Source organism: Anomaloglossus baeobatrachus, unplaced genomic scaffold (genome assembly GCF_048569485.1).
Source record: "Anomaloglossus baeobatrachus isolate aAnoBae1 unplaced genomic scaffold, aAnoBae1.hap1 Scaffold_509, whole genome shotgun sequence".
Classification (NCBI taxonomy): Eukaryota; Metazoa; Chordata; class Amphibia; order Anura; family Aromobatidae; genus Anomaloglossus; species Anomaloglossus baeobatrachus.
Genome location: NW_027444448.1, coordinates 127,654 through 144,828, shown reverse-complemented (window position 1 = coordinate 144,828; position 17,175 = coordinate 127,654). Strand labels below are relative to the sequence as shown.

At 46.3% G+C, this 17,175-nt stretch overlaps 11 non-coding genes across 11 annotated transcripts; all 11 read left to right on the top strand.

Annotated features, from left to right (window-relative positions):
- Positions 1-618: 618 nt before the first annotated feature.
- Positions 619-809, top strand: LOC142282436 (U2 spliceosomal RNA). Its single transcript, XR_012744349.1, has one exon. It is a non-coding gene; the product is annotated as a U2 spliceosomal RNA (small nuclear RNA).
- A 1,387-nt stretch (positions 810-2,196) lies between these two features.
- LOC142282435 (U2 spliceosomal RNA) lies at positions 2,197-2,387 on the top strand. Its single transcript, XR_012744348.1, has one exon. It is a non-coding gene; the product is annotated as a U2 spliceosomal RNA (small nuclear RNA).
- A 1,387-nt stretch (positions 2,388-3,774) lies between these two features.
- LOC142282433 (U2 spliceosomal RNA) lies at positions 3,775-3,965 on the top strand. The gene has a single exon (XR_012744347.1). It is a non-coding gene; the product is annotated as a U2 spliceosomal RNA (small nuclear RNA).
- Positions 3,966-5,352: 1,387 nt separating this feature from the next.
- Positions 5,353-5,543, top strand: LOC142282432 (U2 spliceosomal RNA). Its single transcript, XR_012744346.1, has one exon. It is a non-coding gene; the product is annotated as a U2 spliceosomal RNA (small nuclear RNA).
- Positions 5,544-6,930: 1,387 nt separating this feature from the next.
- Positions 6,931-7,121, top strand: LOC142282431 (U2 spliceosomal RNA). Its single transcript, XR_012744345.1, has one exon. It is a non-coding gene; the product is annotated as a U2 spliceosomal RNA (small nuclear RNA).
- A 1,387-nt stretch (positions 7,122-8,508) lies between these two features.
- Positions 8,509-8,699, top strand: LOC142282430 (U2 spliceosomal RNA). Its single transcript, XR_012744344.1, has one exon. It is a non-coding gene; the product is annotated as a U2 spliceosomal RNA (small nuclear RNA).
- Positions 8,700-10,086: 1,387 nt separating this feature from the next.
- LOC142282429 (U2 spliceosomal RNA) lies at positions 10,087-10,277 on the top strand. The gene has a single exon (XR_012744343.1). It is a non-coding gene; the product is annotated as a U2 spliceosomal RNA (small nuclear RNA).
- A 1,387-nt stretch (positions 10,278-11,664) lies between these two features.
- On the top strand, positions 11,665-11,855 carry LOC142282428 (U2 spliceosomal RNA). The gene has a single exon (XR_012744342.1). It is a non-coding gene; the product is annotated as a U2 spliceosomal RNA (small nuclear RNA).
- A 1,387-nt stretch (positions 11,856-13,242) lies between these two features.
- On the top strand, positions 13,243-13,433 carry LOC142282427 (U2 spliceosomal RNA). The gene has a single exon (XR_012744341.1). It is a non-coding gene; the product is annotated as a U2 spliceosomal RNA (small nuclear RNA).
- A 1,387-nt stretch (positions 13,434-14,820) lies between these two features.
- LOC142282426 (U2 spliceosomal RNA) lies at positions 14,821-15,011 on the top strand. Its single transcript, XR_012744340.1, has one exon. It is a non-coding gene; the product is annotated as a U2 spliceosomal RNA (small nuclear RNA).
- Positions 15,012-16,398: 1,387 nt separating this feature from the next.
- Positions 16,399-16,589, top strand: LOC142282424 (U2 spliceosomal RNA). The gene has a single exon (XR_012744338.1). It is a non-coding gene; the product is annotated as a U2 spliceosomal RNA (small nuclear RNA).
- The last annotated feature ends 586 nt before the right edge of the window (positions 16,590-17,175 follow it).

Sequence of the window (17,175 nt, the reverse complement as noted above, 5' to 3'; positions counted from 1 at the left end):
CGTTTGAACTGTGCACAACATGAAGAGACGGAACACTGGCGGCTTGTCACAATGCCCCCCGATGACATCACAATAGCGCTGCTGCCTAGAAAACAAGCTGCGCAGAAGAAGTTGTTCTTTGGGTGGGAGGGTGGGCTAGTGGAAGGAGGGGGCAATCTCTTTTTTTCCCGGGTGGTAGGGGGATGACAGGAGAAGGGAAGCGGGTGGTGAGAAAGGTACAGAGGGCAGGGTTTGGGGGCTGGGAAGGAAAGGGAAAAGATTAGGGTTTGGGGATGATGAAAGGGCTTTCTACGGGTAAGGATGGCAAAGGGTGGCAGTGACGGAAAGTCAGGCAACCTGTCCTGTCCGTCTTTTTGTATCGTGAATTGGAAAGACTGCAAGGGGGAGGGGAGTTGCTTGCGCCCTAAAGGAGGAGTTATTCAGATTCATTGCAGTGGGCGGCGGCTGCAAAACGCACCATTCTTCTTGTTTTTGCTCTGCAAAGCAGCCTTTTCAAGGGTTGGCTTGGGTGACAAAATGTCTTGTGTAGGCGTGGGTTTGTCTCCCTCTCGCTCTCTCTCCCTAAGATGTGTCCGGCATAGGCCAGGGTGCCACTCGAGGCCCAAACCAATTCTGGTTATCGCTTCTCGGCCTTTTGGCTAAGATCAAGTGTAGTATCTGTTCTTATCAGTTTAATATCTGATACGTCCCCTATCTGGGGACCATATATTAAATGGATTTTTAGAACAGGGAGATGGAAAAAGAGCTTGCTCTGTCCACTCCACGCATTGACCTGGTATTGCAGTACCTCCAGGAACGGTGCACCCCTTCTTAACCCAGTTTCCAAAAGCAGAACTCAATTCACCTGATTCATATTAGCCCGATTTAATGAATTGGAAGAAAGCATACGTCTTCATATGCACCTCAATTTGGCCCATTCACTTTTCACACTTCCTCCTTTTGTTTTTTATCTTTCACACTTTTGACTTTCTTTATTCATCCAAATAGCAAACTCATCACCACTCAACCTGACCAACTCGGCTATGTCCCCGTGCTGCAGTTCTCTGTCTTATCTAGATCATTTGCAATTGAATGGAATAGATCCCTTTTGGACAAAGTGGATTCACCTGCTGCTGCAGTGACCACAGGTGTGATAAGATCTAGAATTGGCATCTGGTGCGATCTCTCCGCTTCCACTCCAAAGAAAGTTACCTGTTTATTCCTATCATGCATTGGTTTTTGGGGTTTTCTTTGAGTAATGATGATCTCTTTAGTAGTCTGTTGGCGCCCTCTCCTGGAGGAATAGTTTGCTTGCTCTTGGACATTCTAAAAGAGAGGTCATGATAGACATTGAGCTTCTGAGCTCAATTGGGGACAGTCATGGGTGATGAATGTTTGCAACCTACTGCGAAGCCTCATACCGCAATATAAGGAACGTCAAATACTAAGAAAGGGCGGCCTATGAAAGAATTACTACTTTCAATAAGTACACTTAAACGGCTAATTGGGAATAGAAAAACTGTAAAAAGCCCTCTGAGAAAGCCCCCCTCTAACCTTTGATAGTAAGCTTTTCTGTAGTCTGCCTGTTGATGTATTTTCCGTTTGAACTGTGCACAACATGAAGAGACGGAACACTGGCGGCTTGTCACAATGCCCCCCGATGACATCACAATAGCGCTGCTGCCTAGAAAACAAGCTGCGCAGAAGAAGTTGTTCTTTGGGTGGGAGGGTGGGCTAGTGGAAGGAGGGGGCAATCTCTTTTTTTCCCGGGTGGTAGGGGGATGACAGGAGAAGGGAAGCGGGTGGTGAGAAAGGTACAGAGGGCAGGGTTTGGGGGCTGGGAAGGAAAGGGAAAAGATTAGGGTTTGGGGATGATGAAAGGGCTTTCTACGGGTAAGGATGGCAAAGGGTGGCAGTGACGGAAAGTCAGGCAACCTGTCCTGTCCGTCTTTTTGTATCGTGAATTGGAAAGACTGCAAGGGGGAGGGGAGTTGCTTGCGCCCTAAAGGAGGAGTTATTCAGATTCATTGCAGTGGGCGGCGGCTGCAAAACGCACCATTCTTCTTGTTTTTGCTCTGCAAAGCAGCCTTTTCAAGGGTTGGCTTGGGTGACAAAATGTCTTGTGTAGGCGTGGGTTTGTCTCCCTCTCGCTCTCTCTCCCTAAGATGTGTCCGGCATAGGCCAGGGTGCCACTCGAGGCCCAAACCAATTCTGGTTATCGCTTCTCGGCCTTTTGGCTAAGATCAAGTGTAGTATCTGTTCTTATCAGTTTAATATCTGATACGTCCCCTATCTGGGGACCATATATTAAATGGATTTTTAGAACAGGGAGATGGAAAAAGAGCTTGCTCTGTCCACTCCACGCATTGACCTGGTATTGCAGTACCTCCAGGAACGGTGCACCCCTTCTTAACCCAGTTTCCAAAAGCAGAACTCAATTCACCTGATTCATATTAGCCCGATTTAATGAATTGGAAGAAAGCATACGTCTTCATATGCACCTCAATTTGGCCCATTCACTTTTCACACTTCCTCCTTTTGTTTTTTATCTTTCACACTTTTGACTTTCTTTATTCATCCAAATAGCAAACTCATCACCACTCAACCTGACCAACTCGGCTATGTCCCCGTGCTGCAGTTCTCTGTCTTATCTAGATCATTTGCAATTGAATGGAATAGATCCCTTTTGGACAAAGTGGATTCACCTGCTGCTGCAGTGACCACAGGTGTGATAAGATGTAGAATTGGCATCTGGTGCGATCTCTCCGCTTCCACTCCAAAGAAAGTTACCTGTTTATTCCTATCATGCATTGGTTTTTGGGGTTTTCTTTGAGTAATGATGATCTCTTTAGTAGTCTGTTGGCGCCCTCTCCTGGAGGAATAGTTTGCTTGCTCTTGGACATTCTAAAAGAGAGGTCATGATAGACATTGAGCTTCTGAGCTCAATTGGGGACAGTCATGGGTGATGAATGTTTGCAACCTACTGCGAAGCCTCATACCGCAATATAAGGAACGTCAAATACTAAGAAAGGGCGGCCTATGAAAGAATTACTACTTTCAATAAGTACACTTAAACGGCTAATTGGGAATAGAAAAACTGTAAAAAGCCCTCTGAGAAAGCCCCCCTCTAACCTTTGATAGTAAGCTTTTCTGTAGTCTGCCTGTTGATGTATTTTCCGTTTGAACTGTGCACAACATGAAGAGACGGAACACTGGCGGCTTGTCACAATGCCCCCCGATGACATCACAATAGCGCTGCTGCCTAGAAAACAAGCTGCGCAGAAGAAGTTGTTCTTTGGGTGGGAGGGTGGGCTAGTGGAAGGAGGGGGCAATCTCTTTTTTTCCCGGGTGGTAGGGGGATGACAGGAGAAGGGAAGCGGGTGGTGAGAAAGGTACAGAGGGCAGGGTTTGGGGGCTGGGAAGGAAAGGGAAAAGATTAGGGTTTGGGGATGATGAAAGGGCTTTCTACGGGCAAGGATGGCAAAGGGTGGCAGTGACGGAAAGTCAGGCAACCTGTCCTGTCCGTCTTTTTGTATCGTGAATTGGAAAGACTGCAAGGGGGAGGGGAGTTGCTTGCGCCCTAAAGGAGGAGTTATTCAGATTCATTGCAGTGGGCGGCGGCTGCAAAACGCACCATTCTTCTTGTTTTTGCTCTGCAAAGCAGCCTTTTCAAGGGTTGGCTTGGGTGACAAAATGTCTTGTGTAGGCGTGGGTTTGTCTCCCTCTCGCTCTCTCTCCCTAAGATGTGTCCGGCATAGGCCAGGGTGCCACTCGAGGCCCAAACCAATTCTGGTTATCGCTTCTCGGCCTTTTGGCTAAGATCAAGTGTAGTATCTGTTCTTATCAGTTTAATATCTGATACGTCCCCTATCTGGGGACCATATATTAAATGGATTTTTAGAACAGGGAGATGGAAAAAGAGCTTGCTCTGTCCACTCCACGCATTGACCTGGTATTGCAGTACCTCCAGGAACGGTGCACCCCTTCTTAACCCAGTTTCCAAAAGCAGAACTCAATTCACCTGATTCATATTAGCCCGATTTAATGAATTGGAAGAAAGCATACGTCTTCATATGCACCTCAATTTGGCCCATTCACTTTTCACACTTCCTCCTTTTGTTTTTTATCTTTCACACTTTTGACTTTCTTTATTCATCCAAATAGCAAACTCATCACCACTCAACCTGACCAACTCGGCTATGTCCCCGTGCTGCAGTTCTCTGTCTTATCTAGATCATTTGCAATTGAATGGAATAGATCCCTTTTGGACAAAGTGGATTCACCTGCTGCTGCAGTGACCACAGGTGTGATAAGATCTAGAATTGGCATCTGGTGCGATCTCTCCGCTTCCACTCCAAAGAAAGTTACCTGTTTATTCCTATCATGCATTGGTTTTTGGGGTTTTCTTTGAGTAATGATGATCTCTTTAGTAGTCTGTTGGCGCCCTCTCCTGGAGGAATAGTTTGCTTGCTCTTGGACATTCTAAAAGAGAGGTCATGATAGACATTGAGCTTCTGAGCTCAATTGGGGACAGTCATGGGTGATGAATGTTTGCAACCTACTGCGAAGCCTCATACCGCAATATAAGGAACGTCAAATACTAAGAAAGGGCGGCCTATGAAAGAATTACTACTTTCAATAAGTACACTTAAACGGCTAATTGGGAATAGAAAAACTGTAAAAAGCCCTCTGAGAAAGCCCCCCTCTAACCTTTGATAGTAAGCTTTTCTGTAGTCTGCCTGTTGATGTATTTTCCGTTTGAACTGTGCACAACATGAAGAGACGGAACACTGGCGGCTTGTCACAATGCCCCCCGATGACATCACAATAGCGCTGCTGCCTAGAAAACAAGCTGCGCAGAAGAAGTTGTTCTTTGGGTGGGAGGGTGGGCTAGTGGAAGGAGGGGGCAATCTCTTTTTTTCCCGGGTGGTAGGGGGATGACAGGAGAAGGGAAGCGGGTGGTGAGAAAGGTACAGAGGGCAGGGTTTGGGGGCTGGGAAGGAAAGGGAAAAGATTAGGGTTTGGGGATGATGAAAGGGCTTTCTACGGGTAAGGATGGCAAAGGGTGGCAGTGACGGAAAGTCAGGCAACCTGTCCTGTCCGTCTTTTTGTATCGTGAATTGGAAAGACTGCAAGGGGGAGGGGAGTTGCTTGCGCCCTAAAGGAGGAGTTATTCAGATTCATTGCAGTGGGCGGCGGCTGCAAAACGCACCATTCTTCTTGTTTTTGCTCTGCAAAGCAGCCTTTTCAAGGGTTGGCTTGGGTGACAAAATGTCTTGTGTAGGCGTGGGTTTGTCTCCCTCTCGCTCTCTCTCCCTAAGATGTGTCCGGCATAGGCCAGGGTGCCACTCGAGGCCCAAACCAATTCTGGTTATCGCTTCTCGGCCTTTTGGCTAAGATCAAGTGTAGTATCTGTTCTTATCAGTTTAATATCTGATACGTCCCCTATCTGGGGACCATATATTAAATGGATTTTTAGAACAGGGAGATGGAAAAAGAGCTTGCTCTGTCCACTCCACGCATTGACCTGGTATTGCAGTACCTCCAGGAACGGTGCACCCCTTCTTAACCCAGTTTCCAAAAGCAGAACTCAATTCACCTGATTCATATTAGCCCGATTTAATGAATTGGAAGAAAGCATACGTCTTCATATGCACCTCAATTTGGCCCATTCACTTTTCACACTTCCTCCTTTTGTTTTTTATCTTTCACACTTTTGACTTTCTTTATTCATCCAAATAGCAAACTCATCACCACTCAACCTGACCAACTCGGCTATGTCCCCGTGCTGCAGTTCTCTGTCTTATCTAGATCATTTGCAATTGAATGGAATAGATCCCTTTTGGACAAAGTGGATTCACCTGCTGCTGCAGTGACCACAGGTGTGATAAGATCTAGAATTGGCATCTGGTGCGATCTCTCCGCTTCCACTCCAAAGAAAGTTACCTGTTTATTCCTATCATGCATTGGTTTTTGGGGTTTTCTTTGAGTAATGATGATCTCTTTAGTAGTCTGTTGGCGCCCTCTCCTGGAGGAATAGTTTGCTTGCTCTTGGACATTCTAAAAGAGAGGTCATGATAGACATTGAGCTTCTGAGCTCAATTGGGGACAGTCATGGGTGATGAATCTTTGCAACCTACTGCGAAGCCTCATACCGCAATATAAGGAACGTCAAATACTAAGAAAGGGCGGCCTATGAAAGAATTACTACTTTCAATAAGTACACTTAAACGGCTAATTGGGAATAGAAAAACTGTAAAAAGCCCTCTGAGAAAGCCCCCCTCTAACCTTTGATAGTAAGCTTTTCTGTAGTCTGCCTGTTGATGTATTTTCCGTTTGAACTGTGCACAACATGAAGAGACGGAACACTGGCGGCTTGTCACAATGCCCCCCGATGACATCACAATAGCGCTGCTGCCTAGAAAACAAGCTGCGCAGAAGAAGTTGTTCTTTGGGTGGGAGGGTGGGCTAGTGGAAGGAGGGGGCAATCTCTTTTTTTCCCGGGTGGTAGGGGGATGACAGGAGAAGGGAAGCGGGTGGTGAGAAAGGTACAGAGGGCAGGGTTTGGGGGCTGGGAAGGAAAGGGAAAAGATTAGGGTTTGGGGATGATGAAAGGGCTTTCTACGGGTAAGGATGGCAAAGGGTGGCAGTGACGGAAAGTCAGGCAACCTGTTCTGTCCGTCTTTTTGTATCGTGAATTGGAAAGACTGCAAGGGGGAGGGGAGTTGCTTGCGCCCTAAAGGAGGAGTTATTCAGATTCATTGCAGTGGGCGGCGGCTGCAAAACGCACCATTCTTCTTGTTTTTGCTCTGCAAAGCAGCCTTTTCAAGGGTTGGCTTGGGTGACAAAATGTCTTGTGTAGGCGTGGGTTTGTCTCCCTCTCGCTCTCTCTCCCTAAGATGTGTCCGGCATAGGCCAGGGTGCCACTCGAGGCCCAAACCAATTCTGGTTATCGCTTCTCGGCCTTTTGGCTAAGATCAAGTGTAGTATCTGTTCTTATCAGTTTAATATCTGATACGTCCCCTATCTGGGGACCATATATTAAATGGATTTTTAGAACAGGGAGATGGAAAAAGAGCTTGCTCTGTCCACTCCACGCATTGACCTGGTATTGCAGTACCTCCAGGAACGGTGCACCCCTTCTTAACCCAGTTTCCAAAAGCAGAACTCAATTCACCTGATTCATATTAGCCCGATTTAATGAATTGGAAGAAAGCATACGTCTTCATATGCACCTCAATTTGGCCCATTCACTTTTCACACTTCCTCCTTTTGTTTTTTATCTTTCACACTTTTGACTTTCTTTATTCATCCAAATAGCAAACTCATCACCACTCAACCTGACCAACTCGGCTATGTCCCCGTGCTGCAGTTCTCTGTCTTATCTAGATCATTTGCAATTGAATGGAATAGATCCCTTTTGGACAAAGTGGATTCACCTGCTGCTGCAGTGACCACAGGTGTGATAAGATCTAGAATTGGCATCTGGTGCGATCTCTCCGCTTCCACTCCAAAGAAAGTTACCTGTTTATTCCTATCATGCATTGGTTTTTGGGGTTTTCTTTGAGTAATGATGATCTCTTTAGTAGTCTGTTGGCGCCCTCTCCTGGAGGAATAGTTTGCTTGCTCTTGGACATTCTAAAAGAGAGGTCATGATAGACATTGAGCTTCTGAGCTCAATTGGGGACAGTCATGGGTGATGAATGTTTGCAACCTACTGCGAAGCCTCATACCGCAATATAAGGAACGTCAAATACTAAGAAAGGGCGGCCTATGAAAGAATTACTACTTTCAATAAGTACACTTAAACGGCTAATTGGGAATAGAAAAACTGTAAAAAGCCCTCTGAGAAAGCCCCTCTCTAACCTTTGTTAGTAAGCTTTTCTGTAGCCTGCCTGTTGATGTATTTTCCGTTTGAACTGTGCACAACATGAAGAGACGGAACACTGGCGGCTTGTCACAATGCCCCCCGATGACATCACAATAGCGCTGCTGCCTAGAAAACAAGCTGCGCAGAAGAAGTTGTTCTTTGGGTGGGAGGGTGGGCTAGTGGAAGGAGGGGGCAATCTCTTTTTTTCCCGGGTGGTAGGGGGATGACAGGAGAAGGGAAGCGGGTGGTGAGAAAGGTACAGAGGGCAGGGTTTGGGGGCTGGGAAGGAAAGGGAAAAGATTAGGGTTTGGGGATGATGAAAGGGCTTTCTACGGGTAAGGATGGCAAAGGGTGGCAGTGACGGAAAGTCAGGCAACCTGTCCTGTCCGTCTTTTTGTATCGTGAATTGGAAAGACTGCAAGGGGGAGGGGAGTTGCTTGCGCCCTAAAGGAGGAGTTATTCAGATTCATTGCAGTGGGCGGCGGCTGCAAAACGCACCATTCTTCTTGTTTTTGCTCTGCAAAGCAGCCTTTTCAAGGGTTGGCTTGGGTGACAAAATGTCTTGTGTAGGCGTGGGTTTGTCTCCCTCTCGCTCTCTCTCCCTAAGATGTGTCCGGCATAGGCCAGGGTGCCACTCGAGGCCCAAACCAATTCTGGTTATCGCTTCTCGGCCTTTTGGCTAAGATCAAGTGTAGTATCTGTTCTTATCAGTTTAATATCTGATACGTCCCCTATCTGGGGACCATATATTAAATGGATTTTTAGAACAGGGAGATGGAAAAAGAGCTTGCTCTGTCCACTCCACGCATTGACCTGGTATTGCAGTACCTCCAGGAACGGTGCACCCCTTCTTAACCCAGTTTCCAAAAGCAGAACTCAATTCACCTGATTCATATTAGCCCGATTTAATGAATTGGAAGAAAGCATACGTCTTCATATGCACCTCAATTTGGCCCATTCACTTTTCACACTTCCTCCTTTTGTTTTTTATCTTTCACACTTTTGACTTTCTTTATTCATCCAAATAGCAAACTCATCACCACTCAACCTGACCAACTCGGCTATGTCCCCGTGCTGCAGTTCTCTGTCTTATCTAGATCATTTGCAATTGAATGGAATAGATCCCTTTTGGACAAAGTGGATTCACCTGCTGCTGCAGTGACCACAGGTGTGATAAGATCTAGAATTGGCATCTGGTGCGATCTCTCCGCTTCCACTCCAAAGAAAGTTACCTGTTTATTCCTATCATGCATTGGTTTTTGGGGTTTTCTTTGAGTAATGATGATCTCTTTAGTAGTCTGTTGGCGCCCTCTCCTGGAGGAATAGTTTGCTTGCTCTTGGACATTCTAAAAGAGAGGTCATGATAGACATTGAGCTTCTGAGCTCAATTGGGGACAGTCATGGGTGATGAATGTTTGCAACCTACTGCGAAGCCTCATACCGCAATATAAGGAACGTCAAATACTAAGAAAGGGCGGCCTATGAAAGAATTACTACTTTCAATAAGTACACTTAAACGGCTAATTGGGAATAGAAAAACTGTAAAAAGCCCTCTGAGAAAGCCCCCCTCTAACCTTTGATAGTAAGCTTTTCTGTAGTCTGCCTGTTGATGTATTTTCCGTTTGAACTGTGCACAACATGAAGAGACGGAACACTGGCGGCTTGTCACAATGCCCCCCGATGACATCACAATAGCGCTGCTGCCTAGAAAACAAGCTGCGCAGAAGAAGTTGTTCTTTGGGTGGGAGGGTGGGCTAGTGGAAGGAGGGGGCAATCTCTTTTTTTCCCGGGTGGTAGGGGGATGACAGGAGAAGGGAAGCGGGTGGTGAGAAAGGTACAGAGGGCAGGGTTTGGGGGCTGGGAAGGAAAGGGAAAAGATTAGGGTTTGAGGATGATGAAAGGGCTTTCTACGGGTAAGGATGGCAAAGGGTGGCAGTGACGGAAAGTCAGGCAACCTGTCCTGTCCGTCTTTTTGTATCGTGAATTGGAAAGACTGCAAGGGGGAGGGGAGTTGCTTGCGCCCTAAAGGAGGAGTTATTCAGATTCATTGCAGTGGGCGGCGGCTGCAAAACGCACCATTCTTCTTGTTTTTGCTCTGCAAAGCAGCCTTTTCAAGGGTTGGCTTGGGTGACAAAATGTCTTGTGTAGGCGTGGGTTTGTCTCCCTCTCGCTCTCTCTCCCTAAGATGTGTCCGGCATAGGCCAGGGTGCCACTCGAGGCCCAAACCAATTCTGGTTATCGCTTCTCGGCCTTTTGGCTAAGATCAAGTGTAGTATCTGTTCTTATCAGTTTAATATCTGATACGTCCCCTATCTGGGGACCATATATTAAATGGATTTTTAGAACAGGGAGATGGAAAAAGAGCTTGCTCTGTCCACTCCACGCATTGACCTGGTATTGCAGTACCTCCAGGAACGGTGCACCCCTTCTTAACCCAGTTTCCAAAAGCAGAACTCAATTCACCTGATTCATATTAGCCCGATTTAATGAATTGGAAGAAAGCATACGTCTTCATATGCACCTCAATTTGGCCCATTCACTTTTCACACTTCCTCCTTTTGTTTTTTATCTTTCACACTTTTGACTTTCTTTATTCATCCAAATAGCAAACTCATCACCACTCAACCTGACCAACTCGGCTATGTCCCCGTGCTGCAGTTCTCTGTCTTATCTAGATCATTTGCAATTGAATGGAATAGATCCCTTTTGGACAAAGTGGATTCACCTGCTGCTGCAGTGACCACAGGTGTGATAAGATCTAGAATTGGCATCTGGTGCGATCTCTCCGCTTCCACTCCAAAGAAAGTTACCTGTTTATTCCTATCATGCATTGGTTTTTGGGGTTTTCTTTGAGTAATGATGATCTCTTTAGTAGTCTGTTGGCGCCCTCTCCTGGAGGAATAGTTTGCTTGCTCTTGGACATTCTAAAAGAGAGGTCATGATAGACATTGAGCTTCTGAGCTCAATTGGGGACAGTCATGGGTGATGAATGTTTGCAACCTACTGCGAAGCCTCATACCGCAATATAAGGAACGTCAAATACTAAGAAAGGGCGGCCTATGAAAGAATTACTACTTTCAATAAGTACACTTAAACGGCTAATTGGGAATAGAAAAACTGTAAAAAGCCCTCTGAGAAAGCCCCCCTCTAACCTTTGATAGTAAGCTTTTCTGTAGTCTGCCTGTTGATGTATTTTCCGTTTGAACTGTGCACAACATGAAGAGACGGAACACTGGCGGCTTGTCACAATGCCCCCCGATGACATCACAATAGCGCTGCTGCCTAGAAAACAAGCTGCGCAGAAGAAGTTGTTCTTTGGGTGGGAGGGTGGGCTAGTGGAAGGAGGGGGCAATCTCTTTTTTTCCCGGGTGGTAGGGGGATGACAGGAGAAGGGAAGCGGGTGGTGAGAAAGGTACAGAGGGCAGGGTTTGGGGGCTGGGAAGGAAAGGGAAAAGATTAGGGTTTGGGGATGATGAAAGGGCTTTCTACGGGTAAGGATGGCAAAGGGTGGCAGTGACGGAAAGTCAGGCAACCTGTCCTGTCCGTCTTTTTGTATCGTGAATTGGAAAGACTGCAAGGGGGAGGGGAGTTGCTTGCGCCCTAAAGGAGGAGTTATTCAGATTCATTGCAGTGGGCGGCGGCTGCAAAACGCACCATTCTTCTTGTTTTTGCTCTGCAAAGCAGCCTTTTCAAGGGTTGGCTTGGGTGACAAAATGTCTTGTGTAGGCGTGGGTTTGTCTCCCTCTCGCTCTCTCTCCCTAAGATGTGTCCGGCATAGGCCAGGGTGCCACTCGAGGCCCAAACCAATTCTGGTTATCGCTTCTCGGCCTTTTGGCTAAGATCAAGTGTAGTATCTGTTCTTATCAGTTTAATATCTGATACGTCCCCTATCTGGGGACCATATATTAAATGGATTTTTAGAACAGGGAGATGGAAAAAGAGCTTGCTCTGTCCACTCCACGCATTGACCTGGTATTGCAGTACCTCCAGGAACGGTGCACCCCTTCTTAACCCAGTTTCCAAAAGCAGAACTCAATTCACCTGATTCATATTAGCCCGATTTAATGAATTGGAAGAAAGCATACGTCTTCATATGCACCTCAATTTGGCCCATTCACTTTTCACACTTCCTCCTTTTGTTTTTTATCTTTCACACTTTTGACTTTCTTTATTCATCCAAATAGCAAACTCATCACCACTCAACCTGACCAACTCGGCTATGTCCCCGTGCTGCAGTTCTCTGTCTTATCTAGATCATTTGCAATTGAATGGAATAGATCCCTTTTGGACAAAGTGGATTCACCTGCTGCTGCAGTGACCACAGGTGTGATAAGATCTAGAATTGGCATCTGGTGCGATCTCTCCGCTTCCACTCCAAAGAAAGTTACCTGTTTATTCCTATCATGCATTGGTTTTTGGGGTTTTCTTTGAGTAATGATGATCTCTTTAGTAGTCTGTTGGCGCCCTCTCCTGGAGGAATAGTTTGCTTGCTCTTGGACATTCTAAAAGAGAGGTCATGATAGACATTGAGCTTCTGAGCTCAATTGGGGACAGTCATGGGTGATGAATGTTTGCAACCTACTGCGAAGCCTCATACCGCAATATAAGGAACGTCAAATACTAAGAAAGGGCGGCCTATGAAAGAATTACTACTTTCAATAAGTACACTTAAACGGCTAATTGGGAATAGAAAAACTGTAAAAAGCCCTCTGAGAAAGCCCCCCTCTAACCTTTGATAGTAAGCTTTTCTGTAGTCTGCCTGTTGATGTATTTTCCGTTTGAACTGTGCACAACATGAAGAGACGGAACACTGGCGGCTTGTCACAATGCCCCCCGATGACATCACAATAGCGCTGCTGCCTAGAAAACAAGCTGCGCAGAAGAAGTTGTTCTTTGGGTGGGAGGGTGGGCTAGTGGAAGGAGGGGGCAATCTCTTTTTTTCCCGGGTGGTAGGGGGATGACAGGAGAAGGGAAGCGGGTGGTGAGAAAGGTACAGAGGGCAGGGTTTGGGGGCTGGGAAGGAAAGGGAAAAGATTAGGGTTTGGGGATGATGAAAGGGCTTTCTACGGGTAAGGATGGCAAAGGGTGGCAGTGACGGAAAGTCAGGCAACCTGTCCTGTCCGTCTTTTTGTATCGTGAATTGGAAAGACTGCAAGGGGGAGGGGAGTTGCTTGCGCCCTAAAGGAGGAGTTATTCAGATTCATTGCAGTGGGCGGCGGCTGCAAAACGCACCATTCTTCTTGTTTTTGCTCTGCAAAGCAGCCTTTTCAAGGGTTGGCTTGGGTGACAAAATGTCTTGTGTAGGCGTGGGTTTGTCTCCCTCTCGCTCTCTCTCCCTAAGATGTGTCCGGCATAGGCCAGGGTGCCACTCGAGGCCCAAACCAATTCTGGTTATCGCTTCTCGGCCTTTTGGCTAAGATCAAGTGTAGTATCTGTTCTTATCAGTTTAATATCTGATACGTCCCCTATCTGGGGACCATATATTAAATGGATTTTTAGAACAGGGAGATGGAAAAAGAGCTTGCTCTGTCCACTCCACGCATTGACCTGGTATTGCAGTACCTCCAGGAACGGTGCACCCCTTCTTAACCCAGTTTCCAAAAGCAGAACTCAATTCACCTGATTCATATTAGCCCGATTTAATGAATTGGAAGAAAGCATACGTCTTCATATGCACCTCAATTTGGCCCATTCACTTTTCACACTTCCTCCTTTTGTTTTTTATCTTTCACACTTTTGACTTTCTTTATTCATCCAAATAGCAAACTCATCACCACTCAACCTGACCAACTCGGCTATGTCCCCGTGCTGCAGTTCTCTGTCTTATCTAGATCATTTGCAATTGAATGGAATAGATCCCTTTTGGACAAAGTGGATTCACCTGCTGCTGCAGTGACCACAGGTGTGATAAGATCTAGAATTGGCATCTGGTGCGATCTCTCCGCTTCCACTCCAAAGAAAGTTACCTGTTTATTCCTATCATGCATTGGTTTTTGGGGTTTTCTTTGAGTAATGATGATCTCTTTAGTAGTCTGTTGGCGCCCTCTCCTGGAGGAATAGTTTGCTTGCTCTTGGACATTCTAAAAGAGAGGTCATGATAGACATTGAGCTTCTGAGCTCAATTGGGGACAGTCATGGGTGATGAATGTTTGCAACCTACTGCGAAGCCTCATACCGCAATATAAGGAACGTCAAATACTAAGAAAGGGCGGCCTATGAAAGAATTACTACTTTCAATAAGTACACTTAAACGGCTAATTGGGAATAGAAAAACTGTAAAAAGCCCTCTGAGAAAGCCCCCCTCTAACCTTTGATAGTAAGCTTTTCTGTAGTCTGCCTGTTGATGTATTTTCCGTTTGAACTGTGCACAACATGAAGAGACGGAACACTGGCGGCTTGTCACAATGCCCCCCGATGACATCACAATAGCGCTGCTGCCTAGAAAACAAGCTGCGCAGAAGAAGTTGTTCTTTGGGTGGGAGGGTGGGCTAGTGGAAGGAGGGGGCAATCTCTTTTTTTCCCGGGTGGTAGGGGGATGACAGGAGAAGGGAAGCGGGTGGTGAGAAAGGTACAGAGGGCAGGGTTTGGGGGCTGGGAAGGAAAGGGAAAAGATTAGGGTTTGGGGATGATGAAAGGGCTTTCTACGGGTAAGGATGGCAAAGGGTGGCAGTGACGGAAAGTCAGGCAACCTGTCCTGTCCGTCTTTTTGTATCGTGAATTGGAAAGACTGCAAGGGGGAGGGGAGTTGCTTGCGCCCTAAAGGAGGAGTTATTCAGATTCATTGCAGTGGGCGGCGGCTGCAAAACGCACCATTCTTCTTGTTTTTGCTCTGCAAAGCAGCCTTTTCAAGGGTTGGCTTGGGTGACAAAATGTCTTGTGTAGGCGTGGGTTTGTCTCCCTCTCGCTCTCTCTCCCTAAGATGTGTCCGGCATAGGCCAGGGTGCCACTCGAGGCCCAAACCAATTCTGGTTATCGCTTCTCGGCCTTTTGGCTAAGATCAAGTGTAGTATCTGTTCTTATCAGTTTAATATCTGATACGTCCCCTATCTGGGGACCATATATTAAATGGATTTTTAGAACAGGGAGATGGAAAAAGAGCTTGCTCTGTCCACTCCACGCATTGACCTGGTATTGCAGTACCTCCAGGAACGGTGCACCCCTTCTTAACCCAGTTTCCAAAAGCAGAACTCAATTCACCTGATTCATATTAGCCCGATTTAATGAATTGGAAGAAAGCATACGTCTTCATATGCACCTCAATTTGGCCCATTCACTTTTCACACTTCCTCCTTTTGTTTTTTATCTTTCACACTTTTGACTTTCTTTATTCATCCAAATAGCAAACTCATCACCACTCAACCTGACCAACTCGGCTATGTCCCTGTGCTGCAGTTCTCTGTCTTATCTAGATCATTTGCAATTGAATGGAATAGATCCCTTTTGGACAAAGTGGATTCACCTGCTGCTGCAGTGACCACAGGTGTGATAAGATCTAGAATTGGCATCTGGTGCGATCTCTCCGCTTCCACTCCAAAGAAAGTTACCTGTTTATTCCTATCATGCATTGGTTTTTGGGGTTTTCTTTGAGTAATGATGATCTCTTTAGTAGTCTGTTGGCGCCCTCTCCTGGAGGAATAGTTTGCTTGCTCTTGGACATTCTAAAAGAGAGGTCATGATAGACATTGAGCTTCTGAGCTCAATTGGGGACAGTCATGGGTGATGAATGTTTGCAACCTACTGCGAAGCCTCATACCGCAATATAAGGAACGTCAAATACTAAGAAAGGGCGGCCTATGAAAGAATTACTACTTTCAATAAGTACACTTAAACGGCTAATTGGGAATAGAAAAACTGTAAAAAGCCCTCTGAGAAAGCCCCCCTCTAACCTTTGATAGTAAGCTTTTCTGTAGTCTGCCTGTTGATGTATTTTCCGTTTGAACTGTGCACAACATGAAGAGACGGAACACTGGCGGCTTGTCACAATGCCCCCCGATGACATCACAATAGCGCTGCTGCCTAGAAAACAAGCTGCGCAGAAGAAGTTGTTCTTTGGGTGGGAGGGTGGGCTAGTGGAAGGAGGGGGCAATCTCTTTTTTTCCCGGGTGGTAGGGGGATGACAGGAGAAGGGAAGCGGGTGGTGAGAAAGGTACAGAGGGCAGGGTTTGGGGGCTGGGAAGGAAAGGGAAAAGATTAGGGTTTGGGGATGATGAAAAGGCTTTCTACGGGTAAGGATGGCAAAGGGTGGCAGTGACGGAAAGTCAGGCAACCTGTCCTGTCCGTCTTTTTGTATCGTGAATTGGAAAGACTGCAAGGGGGAGGGGAGTTGCTTGCGCCCTAAAGGAGGAGTTATTCAGATTCATTGCAGTGGGCGGCGGCTGCAAAACGCACCATTCTTCTTGTTTTTGCTCTGCAAAGCAGCCTTTTCAAGGGTTGGCTTGGGTGACAAAATGTCTTGTGTAGGCGTGGGTTTGTCTCCCTCTCGCTCTCTCTCCCTAAGATGTGTCCGGCATAGGCCAGGGTGCCACTCGAGGCCCAAACCAATTCTGGTTATCGCTTCTCGGCCTTTTGGCTAAGATCAAGTGTAGTATCTGTTCTTATCAGTTTAATATCTGATACGTCCCCTATCTGGGGACCATATATTAAATGGATTTTTAGAACAGGGAGATGGAAAAAGAGCTTGCTCTGTCCACTCCACGCATTGACCTGGTATTGCAGTACCTCCAGGAACGGTGCACCCCTTCTTAACCCAGTTTCCAAAAGCAGAACTCAATTCACCTGATTCATATTAGCCCGATTTAATGAATTGGAAGAAAGCATACGTCTTCATATGCACCTCAATTTGGCCCATTCACTTTTCACACTTCCTCCTTTTGTTTTTTATCTTTCACACTTTTGACTTTCTTTATTCATCCAAATAGCAAACTCATCACCACTCAACCTGACCAACTCGGCTATGTCCCCGTGCTGCAGTTCTCTGTCTTATCTAGATCATTTGCAATTGAATGGAATAGATCCCTTTTGGACAAAGTGGATTCACCTGCTGCTGCAGTGACCACAGGTGTGATAAGATCTAGAATTGGCATCTGGTGCGATCTCTCCGCTTCCACTCCAAAGAAAGTTACCTGTTTATTCCTATCATGCATTGGTTTTTGGGGTTTTCTTTGAGTAATGATGATCTCTTTAGTAGTCTGTTGGCGCCCTCTCCTGGAGGAATAGTTTGCTTGCTCTTGGACATTCTAAAAGAGAGGTCATGATAGACATTGAGCTTCTGAGCTCAATTGGGGACAGTCATGGGTGATGAATGTTTGCAACCTACTGCGAAGCCT